This window comes from Rattus norvegicus, chromosome 8 (genome assembly GCF_021556685.1).
Source record: "Rattus norvegicus strain SHRSP/BbbUtx chromosome 8, alternate assembly SHRSP_T2T, whole genome shotgun sequence".
Lineage (NCBI taxonomy): Eukaryota > Metazoa > Chordata > Mammalia > Rodentia > Muridae > Rattus > Rattus norvegicus.
In genome coordinates this window covers 39,201,364-39,219,221 of record NC_141541.1, presented here as the reverse complement: position 1 = coordinate 39,219,221, position 17,858 = coordinate 39,201,364, and the positions used below count along the sequence as shown (strand labels likewise).

General features: G+C 43.8%; 1 protein-coding gene across 8 annotated transcripts in view; it reads right to left on the bottom strand.

Moving 5' to 3' along the window:
- Kirrel3 (kirre like nephrin family adhesion molecule 3) overlaps positions 1 to 17,858 on the bottom strand; it is a 539,739-nt gene that overhangs the window by 469,788 nt on the left and 52,093 nt on the right.

The window sequence follows — 17,858 nt, the reverse complement described above, 5'->3', positions numbered from 1 at the left end:
AGGCCCAGAAATACCAGAGCATTTTTTACACATTCCCAAGTTCCCATCACTGTGTCTCTTTGGCACCATGCCAGTCTTTTTTCTTTCTTTCTTTCCATTCTAGGCCCTGCTGAGATGTTCAGCAGTACTCAGATGGACCACAGAAAGAGTCCTCCGATCAGCTGAGGTAGTCAGAGGACTCCCATACTTTTCCTATCTTGGTAGAAGCTCCTGGACTGCACCACGGTGACCCCTGTAACTTGCTGTCAGACTGCCAGATGGGGTGACAGACTCCACCAGGCATCAGCCTGAGAGGGCCTTCAAGGTCTCCAGCAAGCATCCCACTCTGTGGTTGGGATGCTAGGCACAGCCAAGCCCCATGGAAGCCTCTGCTATTAGGACAGCTTCTGAATACTAAAGAGGGCTGAGAGGAAATGAAAGGAAACGGAGAAAGATGTCTTGGTCAGAAGTTTTTCTAATCGCTATGGATTTCCCCTCGTTTTAGTGGATTTGAGAGAGGGTGTAGGGAAGGAAGGGGAAAAAAATCAAAAGCGGATTATTATCCTGAGTTGCTCTTCCTTTTCATCCTTAGCCTGTGACAGCAGCTCCCTGCTTGCCCTATCTGCATGCTAAAGACTGGAGGGAAAGGCCTGCAAAGTATTGACAACTGAGCTGAGATTACAAGTTCCTTGCCTCTTGAAAGATAGAATCAATTAAAATGGAGCCTTCCACTCAACGAGTAAATTAGCTTCTAGAGAAAACATCTGCCCTTCCCTGTAGTGTCTGGAAAATACGAAGGGTAGTGGAAGTGTGGTGAAAGCTTCTTCTCGTAACACGCAGATTGCGCATGAAAGCACTACATACCCTGAAGCACGCACACACTGTACAAACCTGGCACAAAAACGGTGACTCAGTAAACACTGGCCCAAGGACATGCTCATGTGTGTGTGCACTGCCCGTTTACCCGCACACCGTTTCACGTTTCTTCCTCTCTTGCATGGCTACCTTTGAAATGTGTCAGGCTTCTGAGAGATTCTGCTGGCCTTGCAGCATCCTGTCCCTGGTTATCATAAAAGCAATACATTTTAACAGATGAAAAATAAAAACAAGATCTTCTTTAACCCATGCTCTTTGGGAGTACAAGAAAATGTACTCAAGCCATCTAACCACAGGGTAGAAAACAAACCGGAGACTCAAACCCCTACCCCCTTCCCTTGACCCATTTCCTGAGCTTCCAGAAACATCCGAGTATGAACCAAGCACTTTATCCAGTTGGGAGACTCATGTGTTCCCAAAACCTCAGAGTAGCTGTTCTTGGGGTGTGTGACCTTGGAGAAAGCATCCTCCAAAAAGACTGTCCAGGCGGGACTTCTAGTACTCCAGTTCCCAAGTCATACAGCACGAGATGCTGCATGTGGATCTGTAGTTTAAAATAGGTTTTGGTGAAGTCGGGGTGGGGGCGGGGAGGGGGCTTTTCCATTGATAAGTGGAGAATTTAGGCGAGGAAAGCAATAAGCCAACTATTTGTTGAGTGGCTCCATGCTTCTCCATACTGGAGACAGGTTCAAAGACGGAGCTTCTCAAGGATTTCAGGAGCCCAGGAGTGCAATGAGGCATGAGCCACTGATGTGTGCTGTGGTCAAGGTGTTTTCAACAGAGCCCAGGGAAGGAAGTGTCACATTCTGTATAAAAATGTCAGTGACCTTGAGGATGGACAGTTGATTTCTCAGCAGAGAACTGGGACTGATACCAGTAGAGGGGCCATGAGAAACAAAGGTTTGGACTTGCAGAATGCAGTGGCCTTTCTTTGGCTGGACCACAGGCTTGTGAAGGATGACCAGAAACGAGGACAGAAAAGTTACAGTTACGGGAGGGATCTCGTTTCCTTGGGCTTGAAATGCTTCACAATTTGTCTCGTAGGCAATGGGGTTGGGGGGTGTGGGCAGTCCATAGGCTGGGGAATACCCTGATGTGGGCTGGGCTTTGGGAAGATAGCTCAGAAATCAGACACAGTGCCCTTAGGTCCCGCCTCCATGACAGATCAGGAAGTGTGGCCGGACTAGACCAAGGGATGGAAAGTAAGAGCCCAGCAAAGGCAGTACTAGGAGGGGTGAGGTGGGGGTAGGGTGGGGGGTGGAGGATTGGGGGTGAGGGTGTGTGAGGGTTTGGGGAGGGGAGGCCTGGACTTCCGTAGCAGGATTCTTCATGCCCCATGGAAGCTTTGAACAAAAGCCAAGGAAGCCAGAGTGGTACATGACCCAGTTCTGCAGCCAGAGAAACAGTATTTACGGAAGCCGTTGGCATTCCAAGTGAGCCAGGCCCAAAGACCCAAATGCCTGGAGTCTCTATGAATCATCCCTCCTTCCTGGAGCGTGCATCCGCAGCATTCAGTTTCTCCTCACCAGGCTGCACGGTTGCCTAAAAGTGATTCCACCCTGAAAATAGCTCAGCCCCAGACCGTGGTCCTCGGTGCTTTCTTTTTATCCTGGAACTTCAGCTGGCTTAAGTAACTGCATGCGACACATACAAAGAAGCCAGCCCTTGTAATTGCATCAGAGGGCTGTGAGGGAGTCACCCCACCCCCACCCCAGCAACCCCTAACTACACTTGAGGGAAGAGGAGGGAGGGGTGTGCAATTTGTTCATTTCTTTCATTTTATGGAACGCTTCACTTTGCTTTCAGCATAATTATTGTTGTACTTTTTTCTGTTCCCCATTTGCCTCGTTCAAAAAAAAAAGTCCTTCACTCCCCCTGCACACTTTTTCTTAATGCATTAAAATTAATAACTCGTAACAGTGACCTAATTTGCTTTGAGTACTGTAACTCAGGGGGTTTTGTTTTTGTTTTAGTTGTGCGTGTGTGTGTGTGTGTGTGTGTGTGTGTGTGTGTGTGTGTGTGTTTAAAAAAGCTCCCTCCCAGATCTGCCAAACCCTTGACACGTTACTGTGGCAACAGGCACAACTTGGTGAGTTCATGAATGAGCCTCTTTGTGCTCACAAAGCCCTCTCCTCCACTATTATTTGAGATGTACATCTTTTCCCTTGCCAAGGAAGTCCTGTGTGCTTGGTGTGTTGGAATGGCGCAGCTCTGGGTGTGGTCCCTGAGACAATGTCCAATGCCCATTACCCTGGCCTTGCAGTAGCGTCTGCTGCAAGCCCTCTTCACCTTTTCTAATTCTGGGCCAAAAGCCCTTCCCTGCCTGCAAATGTTCTCCAACTTAACATTTGCCTCTGTGGCTAATCTGTTTTTCTGGACTTCAGTCCTTCGCCCTTCCCTACCACGACCTCAGACCTTACTTAACTAGGAGGTTGGCTGTGGATCAAAGCTGGCCACTGGGTTCTCTCTACCCCTTAGCCATTGTGTCCATCTTGTCTGTTGTCTTTCTCTGCAAAGGCACATCCTATCCTCTCCCTGTGCGCTTCCCTGTGCTACTAGAACACTGCACACTATGCCAACCAGAAGTCACACGCTACTCCTGCTCAAGGGCCCCTCCTTTCTCTTAGAATTGCTTCAGAATCTTGCCTTAGACTCTCAGGCTACTCGAGATCTGCAGATACGTCGTCTTGGCTTTGCTGTAACCAGCACCTTCTGCTTTTTTCCCTCGATATCCTGACATTACTATGTCATGAATGTTTTACTCCAAGCTTGTCATGGTTTATTCCCCGTGCCAATCTCTGCTTCCACATATGGAAAAGCTCCAACAACCCTCAGAGCTTGGCCCATCATACAGCCTATGTACCTCAGTCACGTGAATACCCGCCTCTCAGGTTGTCAGCAAGCTCATGGAAGGAGAGGGTTGCTTCTGGGCACTGTTGTATCTATGACACCTGGCATACAGCCTGACTACTACAGTGTCTTTCTATAAAAAAAACCCTATCATTATGCCTACCTATCAGGATGTATGAATGTGTGAATGAATGAATGAACTGGAATCTATTACTGACCTTTCTTTTATTCCTTTCCTCCCTCTTTTAACCTCTCCCTTACTCTCTTCTTCCTTCTCCCTTTTTTTTGTTAATCATTTTGCAAACATTCAGTTATATGAAAGAGGAGGTACACAAAAGGACTCCCCTGTTGTCGAGGAGCACATAGATTTGGGGGTCTCTAGGACCATCTTAAACACTTTCTTCTGGTCATTCACCTGTTCATCCCTCTAGGACTGCCATCCTAGAAAGTGAAGCTGGTTCATCTCTGTATATAGTTTCTGTCAGCAAATGTAAGGAGGATACTAAGAAGTGCTGTCATTTAAGAACTCAGTGTGGATGACAAGTGGTCAGACACTCGCATCCACTTAACCTTTTGGACATCCTAGGACAGGTTGTCATCAGTTTCTCGATGGTAGCAATGATGTAGGTAATGTGGAAACTGCCCCTTGAAGCAAAGAGAAACCTGTCAACAAACGATGCAGAGGACTGAGGTTTCCTGAGTTTCTGGGATGCTCCAGAAACATGCTGCCTCTCAGTCAATGATTCCACTGATACACAAGGCACTCCTATCCCAAAGACAAAATCATATTTTCTTTCCATAGCTACATGGAGAAGGAAATCTATCAACACCTCTATGGACTGCAAGAAAATAGAAGGAATTAAGACCGTATCAAAAGGCTTGGTATTGATTTTTAAAATCATGGCTGATGCTAAAATGATTTGAGTCTAGTTCCATGTTGCAGCTGAGACCTGATACCCCCTCTGCCTCTGCCTGACCTCCCAGGGTTGTGATGATGGAGCCCCCTGCCCCCACCTAGGTTGACACTTCAATCCTAGTCTTACACAGTCTCATGTCTGTTTGTCTCCAACAAGCAAGGACATACATGCAGGGGGTGCAGGGCATCTTCCTGGGTCTCATCTGGGAGCAGTCAAGCAGGCCAACCTGAGAGGCCCTATTTCAAGGCTGATTTGGAGTGATGCATTTTCAAGTCTTGCTTAGCTGCACAGACTACATGCAACCTCCCCATCCTTACAGAAGCTTTCACTCCATGAGGAAAAGCCAGAGACTCAAGGCAGGGAGCCTAAAAAGCTTCAGGCTCATGCCTGGGGCAAGCCCTACTACTGATATCCCAGCAGGCTACTCCCACCAGGAATGTATGTCTGCTGTGAGCTCCTTCCCTGTGCATGGCCAGAATTCTAAGTAAGGGCAAAGGCCTGTGTATTTAATTTCTCTGTAAGTGAATAGCTTCTATGCACTAGAAGGGGGGAGGGGAGAAACAACACACTCAAACTATGAATTTGTAATTGCTTGGGATTTCACCTCCTGGCCACACTTCTCTTCCTATGGAGTTATTAAAACCCACACGATATGGTCTAATAATTTATTAATAGTCAACATAAACAGATAACAGCTCACATAGCCATAACAACCATTGCATATTAAGTAATGAGGGGTTATTTAAGAGGCATCTCACTGGAGGCTGAGAGACTTGTTAAGTGTGGAGTTTCTGCTGTGGTGGCATAGGAGCTCACACAAATACACAAGGCTTCTCTGTGTCACTATGACCCCATCTTCATTGCAAGGAGTGGGTAGATTGTCCTTGCTTGAGTGGAAAAACATCTAGATGAATGGAGAGAGAATACCCCTTTTCTTCACAGAGCAAAGTTAAAATTGGGACAGCTCAACAGCTCTGACACTGAAGCAACCTTGCCTGTGTCCTTGTCAAGGTGCCTGCCTCAAGCCTGTGCATGTCTTTCTCCTGCTGTCTCTTGCCCATAGTTCTCTGGAAAATGAATCAGAGACCTTAAACTCATTGCAGCTCAGTGGGGACTTCCTGGTTCTTTGCCCATCCCAACCCCAATTTGCAAGCCCTTCCTTCTTAGAGTGATCACATTATCTGCTCTGGGGAAACTCCCTTCACTCTTTCAGAGTGTTTTATAACATCTCAAATTCAATAAGAGATGCCTAGCAACCAGATTGGAAGGCAGATAGAAGAAAAATTGTCTTTATTTGTAGATCATCCTATATGAAAAAGAAAAAAAAAGACCTAAGGAATCTGCAAAAATATTGATAGAACTAATAAATAAGTTCAGCAAATTTATATGAAGTAAGACAATATGCAAAAATATAATTTTGATTCCATATACAAGCAGTGATCTCAAAGAGAAATTAGGAAAATAATCCCATTCACAATAACATAAAAATAATAGACTAAAGATGAATTTAGCAAAAAAAAAAAAAAGTGAAAATTTTCAATACTTCCTGCTGATGGAGTTGTTGAGAGAAATTAAAGCAATTCTAAATAAAGAGAGAGACAAAGAACACTGATTCAGGAAAACTGAGAAATGCTAAGAAGGCAGTTTTTCCTAAATTATCTTTGTATTAAATGCATGTCCTATCAAAATCTCAGTCTCTGAGATAATTGGTTTTTAGAAGCTGACAATCTAATCTTAACATTTATATGGAAGTGCAAAGGGCCCAGGAGAGTCCAATGAACAAAAACTAAAAAAGAATAAGGTTTAAAAACTTACACCGACTGGTTTTAAAACATGCTATAAAGCTATGCTAATCTGCAAGGTGTGGCACTGACATGGTCATAGACACATAGAACAAGGGGGCAGAACCAACTACTAAGAGGTAAACTCCTGTATTTACAGCATTTTCAAGCAATTAATTTTTAAAGAAAGTGTTGGGACTTGTAACGGAAGAGTAGTTTTCTCAACATCTGATGGTAAATCCAGATATTTGCATGGGCATTTATGAATTTAGATCCAGTCTCACATGATGTCCATAAACTAACCAAAAGACTGATATTAACAAAAATGTAATGGGGTTGGGGATTTAGCTCAGTGGTAGAGCACTTGCCTAGCAAGTGCAAGGCCCTGGGTTCAGTCCCCAGCTCCGAAAAATAGAAAAGGAAAAAAAAAAGTAAGACATAACGTTATAAACATTCTAAAAGAAAACCATTGTGTATTTGAGGCTTTTAATTTATACTGGAAACATAAGCCATAAAAGAACATATCAAGAATTTTAATGTCATTTGGATTAAAATAATTTGCACTTAAAAAGGCTCGTATTAAGAAAATGAAAAGACAAGCCACACTCTGAGAGATCATTTTGTAAATTATATCCTTGATGAATAACATGTCCAGAGCTTATAAAGGGCTCTTGAAAGTCGATAATAAGAAAGCCAACAAACCAATTTAAAACTGGGCAAAAGTCAAGCAAATGAAAAGGTAAGTCACAACATGAGAAAAAATATTTACCAACATCAGATCTGATGTAGGACTGCTATCCAAAGTAGACAAAAGACTCATAAGACCCAGAAACAACAGCACAAATAGCCTATTAATAAGTAGGCAGAATGCCTTATTTTAAAAGATTCTTCACCAAAGAAAATCAGCAGAGGGCAGATATGATCTCAACAGTATAAGCCAAAAAGGAATTCCAAAATAAGCCAGGAGACACAGCTATACAGCTGCCAGACGCAGACCATCTAGAAACCACTAACAGTGCACAGAAATATGTAAGACAGCGTAGATTCTCCCTCACTGATGGTGAGGAAGCGGAGAATCATCTCCTGGAGGTCAGTAACAGAAGGTGCAACTGTTGTGCTTTTTGGCATTTACCCAACTGAGCTGAAACTCTATATCTACACAAAAACTTGCACATGGCTGCTTAGCGTGATGTTACTCATAATCGCCACAACTGGGAAGCAACCGAGGTGTCCTTGAGCAGGTGAATGGATACGTGAACCATTTTCCCCAGACAATGAAATATCATTCAGTGCCAGTACCTCCCCACTCCAAAACAGAAACAAAAACACCCCGCCCCCAAATAAAGCAGATCTATCAGCCCATGCAAGCAACACGGATGAAACGTGAACACATGTTAGTAAGTGAAAGAAGCCAATCTCAAGAGCTTGTGTATGACTGACTGCAACTATGTGACATCCTGGGAAGGCAAACCTATGGTGACAATAACAGCAGTAGTGGTTGCTGGGGGGCTGTGGGAGGACAGGATGAATAGGTAGAACATGGAGGATTCAGGGCAGAAACACTGCTTTGTACGTGAGTACCTGTCCTTTCTGTGCTTTTCCACACACCGGATGTGTACAGCAGCAGGAATGAGTTAATATTAACACAAACAGTAGCCTCTGAGCTCTGACCACATGGAGGTTGGGCAAAGGCATGGGGACTTTTGCTGTGAATGTAAAGTTGTTCTAAAAGTTAAATCTACTTAATTAAATAGGTATGTACGATGCATATGTGTAGGATGATGTCACAGGGGAGGCAGGTACAGGATAGAAGGAGGCCTGTCATTGGAGGAGAAGGAAGGATGGGCAGGAGAGAAGTTTGAAGGAAGGGGAGGAGACTAGGAAGAGACGAGGGACAGAGAGAGGGGAGAAGCCGTGGCAGGACAAGATGGCAGGTGATGTTAAGATTCTGCTCTGTGTATTTACAGGTTGTTATTAATGTTCTCAAGGGATGGATGGTACCGGGCTTTGTATGTTTAAGTGGGCAATTATATCTTACCTATTGGGTCAAAGATTATTGTGTTGTGTGTTCTTTTATGTGAGGGTTTGAGTGCAGGAAAGTGTGAGGCTGGGATGTGTTTCCGCCAAGATATCTAGCAGATATCTGGGCACCGCCGTGCGGACCTAGCCGGGTAAAAGACAATTACTCCTAATTATTTTTATATTTTTACAACAACACATATGTATGAGAGAGGGAGAGAGAAAGGGAGAGAGAGAGAGAGAGAGAGAGAGAGAGAGAGAGAGAGAGAGAGAGAGATTTGTGTGTTAGTGTAGAGTAGGTATGCAAGTCTAAAGACACCTTGGGCACCTATCTTCACCTTTCACCTTGAGACAGAGTCTTTTGTTGACCATTGTGGTTGCCTGGCTGGCTGTCTTTATAAACTTCCCATCTCTACTTCCCATGTCACTGTAGAAGTTTTGGGATTACAGATGTGTGCTGTTACCTTCAGCTTTATGTAAGTTCTGGGGATCCAAAACTCAGGCCCTCATGCTTGAACAGTAAAAATTGCACCCATGAAGCCATCTCCCCCAAATCTACTCTACAATAGGCAAAGGTCTTCGAAAGGCTCATTAACAACATACTAACTGAATACACCAGTGGAAAAATGCTCAACACCATTAGTCGCCAAGGAATAAGATTTGAACCATAACAAACTATTGTGTCATGCCTAGAAAAAGTATTTATGATCCCCAAAAAACTGTGGGCAAGGATGTGATGTAAGAGGAATAATCAATCACTGATGCTGGGGCGTTGCAGGTAGGAATAAAAAATGTCGATGGAAGGAATGGAAGTGGTTTGTCAGTTCCTAAAGTGTGAGCATAAACTTGTCATATGACCTAGCAGTTCTACTCCTAGATATCTACAGATGAGACATGAAAATGAGCATCTTCCCCAAGACAGGGACATAAATGCTCACAGTATAATGGCAGTAACGTAGGAAAAGCAGAAATGCTCCCCTACTGGTAAAGAATAAATAAAATGGGGTGAATCTTTGTAACAGATACTTGCCTGCGATCAAACGTCACAGATCACTGTTATCTGTTATAGCATGGGCAAACCCTCAAATCATACCATGCTAAAGGAGCCAGATGCCAAGGACCACATATTGTACAACTCCACTGGGACGAAGTGTCCAGAAAAAGACATCCCCAACAGAGGTAGAAAATAGAACTGTCATTTGCAGCAAAGCCTGGGAATGGGGACTTTCCTCAAATTGGCATGAAGGATCATTTGGGGGAGATGAGAGTGTTCTAAAATTGGATTGTAGTGATAGTCACACAATGGTGTACATTTACTAGGCAGTGAGTTTCGTGGTACATAAATTATACCTCAATAAAGCTGTTAAAAAAATAGCAGATGCTTATTAAGGATGTCAGAAGGCTACATGAATAGGGAGGGCACACATTAAGGGCTACCTATCATTAACTTAACATAATCCCATTACTGGCGAATGAGTCTTTCAGGAATACTTCCTGCTGTTCCTAGAGATTCTCTGTATTTATCTAGGATATAGCCTCACGGTCATATCAAGCAGAGACAATTGAAGCAACCAAGCTCCATCCAAGCATCATCTCTCTAGCAGAACGAAACAGGATAACCTCCAGCTTCGCCTACGAGAGGATAGGACCTGTCAGCTGGTGCTAAAGCTACCATCGCCTTCTAAATGCCTTCCATTTATCTCAGTGTGGGTTAAAAGGCCCGAACAATATAGTTATCACTTGCCACTTGACTGGCCTCTCCTTTGTACAGGGTGTGGGTAAGGATAACAACTTACTTTTGTAAGGCACTTACAAGGCACTTTAACACACACTAGCTCGTGTATCTTCATCTCGACTCTATCAGTAAGAGTGACAGACAGTGTTGGCTGACAGCCTCTGCAGTCATCTTCGTCCTGGTCAAGATGATGGGAGCAAAGATTTTCAGTGTTGGGTGTGGGAAAGTTTGTGGAGATGTGTGTGTGTGTGTGTGTGTGTGTTATATGTGTGTGTGATATGTGTGCTCATGTATATACACAAGTACACATACATATACATCATATAAAATACATATACATCATGTACATCCACATGCATAATACATACATACATACATACATACATATATACAAACAAAGATGAAAACATGCTATCCCTATATCTTTCTCCACGTCTAGAATAAGGATAAACCTTCAAAGAACAGTCATAATGGGACATCAGGGAGTAGCCATGGGTAAGAAAGGCTGAAAAGCCTGACAGCATCCAGGAGATGTGGTCCTGATGCTGAGGCACCGCTAAGTTGACTGAAATGGCAGCTCCCTGGAATCTGTGCTAAGTGAGACAAATGGATCTCTGCTCGTTGAAGCCATCTTGGTTGGGCTTTCTGTGCATTATTGCCAAACCTACACATAACTGGTAAGACAGAAAATATTAATCATATCTCTAATGGATGCAAAGACTAAGTCTGAAAAATTATACAGCTCAACCAAGGTCAAGCTACCAGGGAGAGGAAAAACTGGGACTGGTAGCCAGATTTCTGTGCCTAATAATAGAAATAACAGCAGCAACAGTAAAAGCCAACGACTGAGCATGGAGTGCTAGGCCTCTGATCCTGTAAGGCACTTGACCTTCCTACGTCCTCAAATTCTTACAGCTCTAAGGCTAAGCATTCTCCATATCTATTTTTCTCAGATGAAAACATTGAGGTCAACTCTATTGCTGAAGGTCACAGGACTGGAATTCTAAACTGACATATGCTTTGACTGCTATGAGGAAATTAAGGGATGAGACGTATGCTCTTTGTCTTGACTGAAACCATACAATGGGGTCTGGATCTGAATCCTACCATTTCGATTCAGATTAGATAGCCAACTTCCAATAATTGCATTTGTGTTTGTGGCAGTTATCATCCTATAAGCCCAAGAAGGGAAGTTTCCAGAAGCATGGTCTTTTACTCTACACACACACTCACACACACATACACACACACACACACACACACACACACACACACACACACACACACACACACACCACCTTTGTATCTTCCAGAAAGCTCACACTGACTACAGGATGTAGGACATTATTAGTTGGAGATCCTGCTTCATTCTGGAGATAAGGTTAAGAAATAAAACACCAATTCTAAGCAGAATTAGGTGCAAGGAAAGCAGTTTGGACACAGAACGAGCGAGAGGAGAAGAAAAAGAAACTCCAGGTGAAGATCTGAGGCCAGTGGCTACTGGGATAGGGGTTTCAGTGTGAGAAGGGAGTACTTGGTACCAGGTCCAGGGTGTAGACTAGATGGTAGTGCTGGGAGATTAAAGACAGCCTTGGTAGTTTGTACTTACATTGTCACAGGACCTGTGTGAGTTAGGCTTATGGTTATACTTATAGGAGAGTGGTACAAAACTATCCCAAGGGATGGGAAGGATGTTAATTACAATGTGCTGTCTCTTCACAAGAAGCCACCTCTCTCTCTGAGATGGGCAGCAATATCGTTCATCTCTATTGGACCCAAATGAGTTGTTCAACCTTTAAGAGCTTAATTGGTTTTTCCTTCTGGGCTCCCTGCCCCTCCCTCCCAACAATGACTGAATACTCTTTTACAAAACTGATAGAAGAGACTTTCAGAGGATCATGAGTTTCTACTCTGAGAAGATAGTTCTCTGTGCCTTTCAAGGTCGGCCTGGTGCACTCAGCAGTGACCTTATTCTCCCAGGTTTCCTAGCAAAGGGCCTCTCCTGATCACAGTAGAAGCTCCGTTCCCTTCAAGAGGCAGCCTCCTCTGTTGAGCTGTTAGGCATATCTTCCTTTGTGAAAAGACAAGTAGTGTACTGGGCTTGAAGGGGCATGTTGGTACCTCTATACAGTCTAGGTCTGTGTCTCTCTTGTCCCTTCAGTATCTCTGTTCAGACTCAAACTTGCCCTGCCACCCTTCCAGATGGTGCAGTCTCTCTACATGCGATGGATTCAGCATTTCTAATTTACAAGAAACTTGGATTTCAGCAAATCTTATGAGTGAAGACGATGCTCATGGCTACATTGCCATCGTGTGCTCTTGAGAGGTGAGTTTCCCTTCCCAGGGTCAACAGTGGCAGTGTGAATAGTTATAAAGTCATCGAAGGGTCCAGGTGAGAAATTATTAAGCAGGACTCTGAAGATGGGAAATCTGATCAGGCTCGTGAGGCATCAACTTTTTGACTTCTCGATACCTTTGCTGCGTTGGTCAACCTCCAACTCCTTGAGGCTCGATGCTTTCTCACCATGAATCTGCAAGTGACAAACTCTTAGCGTCTCCAATAGTCCTCTAATGCCTGGCTTCAAGGTCATGATGCAGCCCGAATTCTGGCAGATCAGAATCCCCGGCAGATCTACGTCTTGCCTCCTAGAACAGTGTGGAATGTATGGCTAACTAGAGTTCCCCCATCAAAAGCAACCTAACACATTTAACACTGAGGGCATGTACTGTTTAAATCCTTTCTCTTAGATTAGAAAAAACAATAGTTGTTTCTTTTTCCTTTTATTTCAGCAGGGTTCCAGATAATAAAAAGATTTATAATTAAGCCAGTAGATTTACTTTTTTCTATGCCATCCTAGATTATGAAAAAAGTATAATTATATGCAATTAAAAAATGAACAGTATTTCTTACCCAAGTGAAGCTTTAAAAGTCATTATGAATCCATTAGCTCAGCAGACCTTACAAGTGGCCTTCACCATTCTGGACCTCATTTAAATTTACAGACGAGAGAAGGAACTTTTCCTTATTTCTACATAGGGTATATATGTGAATATACACATGTACTAATTACAATATGAACTTTGAATGTTGTCTTCTACACTCCAAGCAAGTGCCCATTCCTGTGACATTCTAAGATATGCTCTTGGTACTGAACTCGTCATATTCACGTCAATCCTGTGACTTTGGATGGATTATTTTCAGTGCCTGCCACCTGCCACCATCTTAGCTTGTCTCTAATCTCTTTGCCCTTGTAAGGTAGTGACTGAGTTACTCAGTGCTAAATGCACTAGGGGAGGCCTTTATGGTCATAAACGTTCGAATTCTGGTGCCTTCATCTCCTCCTGTTGCTTCAGCTCCAGGTGTTCCAGTGAATTCACATATGGCTGTGTTAGCGAGAGGCTGCCTTTGCCTTGCGGTTAGCTGCCTCATTTATCTAAATAACTACCTAGCTTGATGGAAGTCTGATCTTCTTGCTATCAGGATCAATTGATCTAAATAATCTAACACTGTTCATGATTCTATCTCAATTGAGCCTTCATGTATGACAAGAAGTTGTAATTACTGAACGTTTCATCTGCATGAAAATAATGAATCTTGTGCACATGTCCCTTCCTTCCTGTCCCTTGGCGCTGCAGTCATCCTCAGAATATTCTTTGGCAATGGTGCAAAGCAAGCAAGCAAATGGATCCCCCCAGAAGAGCTTTTACTTGACTGGTCAGGTGACTTTCTTCTTTGCTTGATAACATCAAAACCTGTGGGAATGGCTGTAATTCTGACCAATATCAGAATCATCTGGGAAGCAACTAAAATACTGTATAAATGGAGTCAGAAATTCTGGAAGCATAGTTTTAAGAAGTATGCATTTAAATTATCCCTCTAGGTCCAGGTGCGGTAACTTATGCTTGTAATCCCAGCACTGTGGGTAGGGGTGGGGAGAAAAGAGGTGGAAATCATCCTCTACCTAATTCAAGGCTTGTCTGGAGCAGCCTGGACTACAGAATGAGACCCAGTCAGCCTGGCATGGAGCATTCAGTGGCATTGATACCACTCTATCCGGACCATGGGCTATTGGGAGGAAATCAGAGAAGAATCATTTCCCCTCTGTCACTCTGTCTTAGAACTCAGGCAAAAGCATGGGTCAGCAAAGCTCTCAGGAATAGAACAAGATACTTCCAACCCTTACAGTCTTCTCTGAAGTAGCTCACCCCAAGTCAGGTGATGTAACCAGAAAAGGAGGACTGCTTCCCAGGTTCTTATCTCTGTTACTATAGGTATCATAATTCAATAGATCCGAAACTTCTTTCTTGATTAATTTCCAGCTTTTTGATATTCTACTTCCCATACACAGTTCATTCATTCATTGGAAGTCATCAACAAATTCCTCAAAAACTAAAATAGTCCAGTTCTCCAAAGTGAAATTCAAAGAGGTGGTGGTAAGTGGGTGAAGGGGAAAAGAGAGAACAATTCAGGAGAGCAGAACTTTACTGCCAGCTTTACAACAATCCTGTGGCATGGCCTTGAAGAAGTACTGCTGTTTTCTGGGCTAACAAAGGTTTGATTGGATCATACCTAGGCTCTCCTCTTGGTCAAATAATTCTAGAAAACAGTGCATTCCTATGATGTCTGGTTCAAGTTTTCCTATTGAGAAATATGTTTAGTGACTGTGGGTCACTAAAGAGCTTTGTAACTGTGATCAATTTATTCATTTCTCAGTCTTGATTTTTCACTTAAATTGGAATAATAGCATTCTGAAGCACATACTGGCTAAGGATTAAGTAAGAAATGCATTCTGTATTTCTAGCATCATGTCTGGCACATGATAAACAGGCACATTTAGCATGATGTCATCATTATCATCATCATCATCAACAACAACAACAACAACAACAACGACAACAACATTTCTTCTGTCCCAAGGCCCAATTCTCACTAGCCACATGTCTCAAAACAAACACAGCAACCTGGCAGCAAAAAATTAGGTAATCATCCCAACCCCAGATTCAGAAAACCTGGGTTCCTTTTGTGAAAGCCCCACCCACTGGCCTGACCTGTTGTCTAAGCTGGAGAAGGTCACTCAGGTGCAATGGAATGGCATTTATTGCGGGTGCCACTGTGTTGAAGGATGTACTATTTTAAGAAATGAAATCCTTGAGTATGAGGGGATCTCAGAGGTCTGAATGCCCTGCACCTCCTGTCTGGCACTCTCTCAGCACTTTTCCTTTAGAGTCTCCTCTGAATCTATGGCTTACAGAAGATGCCTTTCCACATTTTGGGCAAATGTTCTATGAAATTTTGTTTTATTTTTCTGAGTACCTTAAAGCTGTGTTGTTTGTGAACTCCTTACCATGTCTACAAGGCTTGGTTCATTAACATGCAGGCAGGAAAGGAAGGCAGGATCTCCAATTTGTCATGTTAAGGAAGCAGTGCAGCGTGGAGAGTAGCATTGGAAGATCATACTCAGAAACCTCCACCCCTACCACTGTAGAACAAGTCTCCAGGACCAGACTCTGCCCTTGAACTCTGGCTAGCAGAGATCTCAGTGATAAACACTCTCATTGGAGTGAGAGGACACAGTGGTCTGGTGGCCCACTCTGTGGGTTCTTGGAATTGTTTTCTGAAGCTTCTGGGCTTTTAGCAGCTTCTCTGGTCTAACATTCATCTTCATTCATTCTTATTAACTGGCTTATAGTTAAAACTGTTGGGGGTGGGGATTGGACTGGGCTCTCTCTACCTACCTACAATGTGATGCCCTTATATCCAATGATGTCCAACAATAGCCCCCATTGGCACTGTAGAAACAGAATATCTTAGACATGGCTGACTCTGCCTATGAGAAGCATTCAGGCATACTTACATCATACAATTGGAGTGCCAGTGAAGGACAGACATGCTCAGGGCAAGATTAAGTCAGTAGGGACAGATATAAATGGATAGTAATGCATTCATATCAAGCCCATCATGGAGTTTGTCATCTGGACAGGAGAACAGGGGAAAGGGCAGCACTGCAAGGTCACTGGGCTCAGAATGACAGATGCAAGTGTCAAGGGCAGGCACATGATCTAAGGAGAACATTAAAAGATGATCTCTGCAAGTGATGGAAGGTCACATGTGCTCCCCATGTCCCCTTATTTTCAATATTGTCCAATTTGAATAAATTAGAACAAAGTAAGGGAGCGGCTAGTCTCAGTGTCTGGGACTCCCTGTTACTTGATTCAAGAGGTGGGGTCTTAATGAGATTTCAGGAGCACAGCTTGGAACTTTATCCCGGGCTCACTGTGAAGAAAGCAGTCCTCAAGGTTGGCCAGATGGAGGCGAGAGGATAAGGATGGGTTCTGGGCTGCTGGCACTCTTTGGGCTTCCCAGGCCTTTAGCTATGAACGGTCTGTTTTTTCCATCCCAGTAGCCAACTCAAGACAAGGCATGCAGTCCAAGCTGAGATCCACACTGGGCTCTGCATCCTGTAGCTCTTTCCCAATACCTGCATACTTCCTAATACCTGCATACTTGGGGAGTCACAGCAGCCTCCCATGGCTCCTCTCTCAGTCTAGGCTACAGCTGAGTTTAGTGAATTGAATTCCCTCTTCCATGGCTCCTGGGGCTGCTAATTCATAGTTGCATTAGCTTTCATTTGGATAACAGCATGGGGGATTGTCAGATATTGGCTCTGACCAAATTTAATCTGCAGGCTGTGCTCTGCCCTCTTTCCACTTGCCTTTTATTCAAGACCCTAATGAAGAGATTTATCGGATTGGTTTACTCGAGTCCTATCTGGAATGAATCGCTCCTGTGCCTTACCCGTCTACCTCTCTGCTGTCCACTCCAATCAAGAGCCGCGGCCTCCCGCAACTCTCTCAGTTCTGAAACAAATTAAATCTCACTGACAGACTCTATCTGCCTTGAGTTCTCCATTATGCTTCACTTTGGGGTTGCTTCGGCAATGACAAAACTGCTTTGGCATGTGCATAGATTTTCAGACTGTATTCTTGCCCCTACCTCCGTCACCAAACCTCTGCTGTCAACTGTGATTCTTGCAATGGCAAAACCATCACCGTCCTTCTCAGGTGTCCTGGCATCTGTGCTGGATGCTCAGCTGCCTATCAGCAACATTCACCACAAGTGAACTCCTGAGGACTTTGTCATAGATGATTAGGAAGTACCACCATCTACCAGGCTGAGGATGGTCTGGAAGCTTCTCCCCTCACCCTCTTTCCCAGTTCCCACTCACTTCCTTTCAAAGATGCCATTCTCCCTCCCACATTCTCCACAAGGCCCCTTGAAGAATGTGGCCTGGAGTAGTTAAGTACCGTTTTAATCTGCCCTTGCAATTTAGCAAATCTTTAAAGATGTCCCTCTAGGCTGTGAGCAAACAGATCTCAGGTTTCCCCGGTGCCTTCAGGAAATGCTGCTAACCCACCCCTACCCTAATTGCCTCTTAGTCCCAAGAGATATTCTCTCTTTCACACAGGTATCTGTGCTTAAACCTTCAGGTTTCGTTGGCCTGGATGAAAAAGACAAAGGGAAACATTCCAGATAGGCTACCATCTTGATTTGACGTCGGCACATTGATGAGCATACTCTGCAGTCTAAGCCTCTGTCAAGAATTGCTTTGTTATCTATCACTTTGTTGGTATTAATAGCTGCGATGGCATGCCTATATTCATCATCTGTGGCCTGTTAAGGTCCCTTTAGTTATTCCTTCA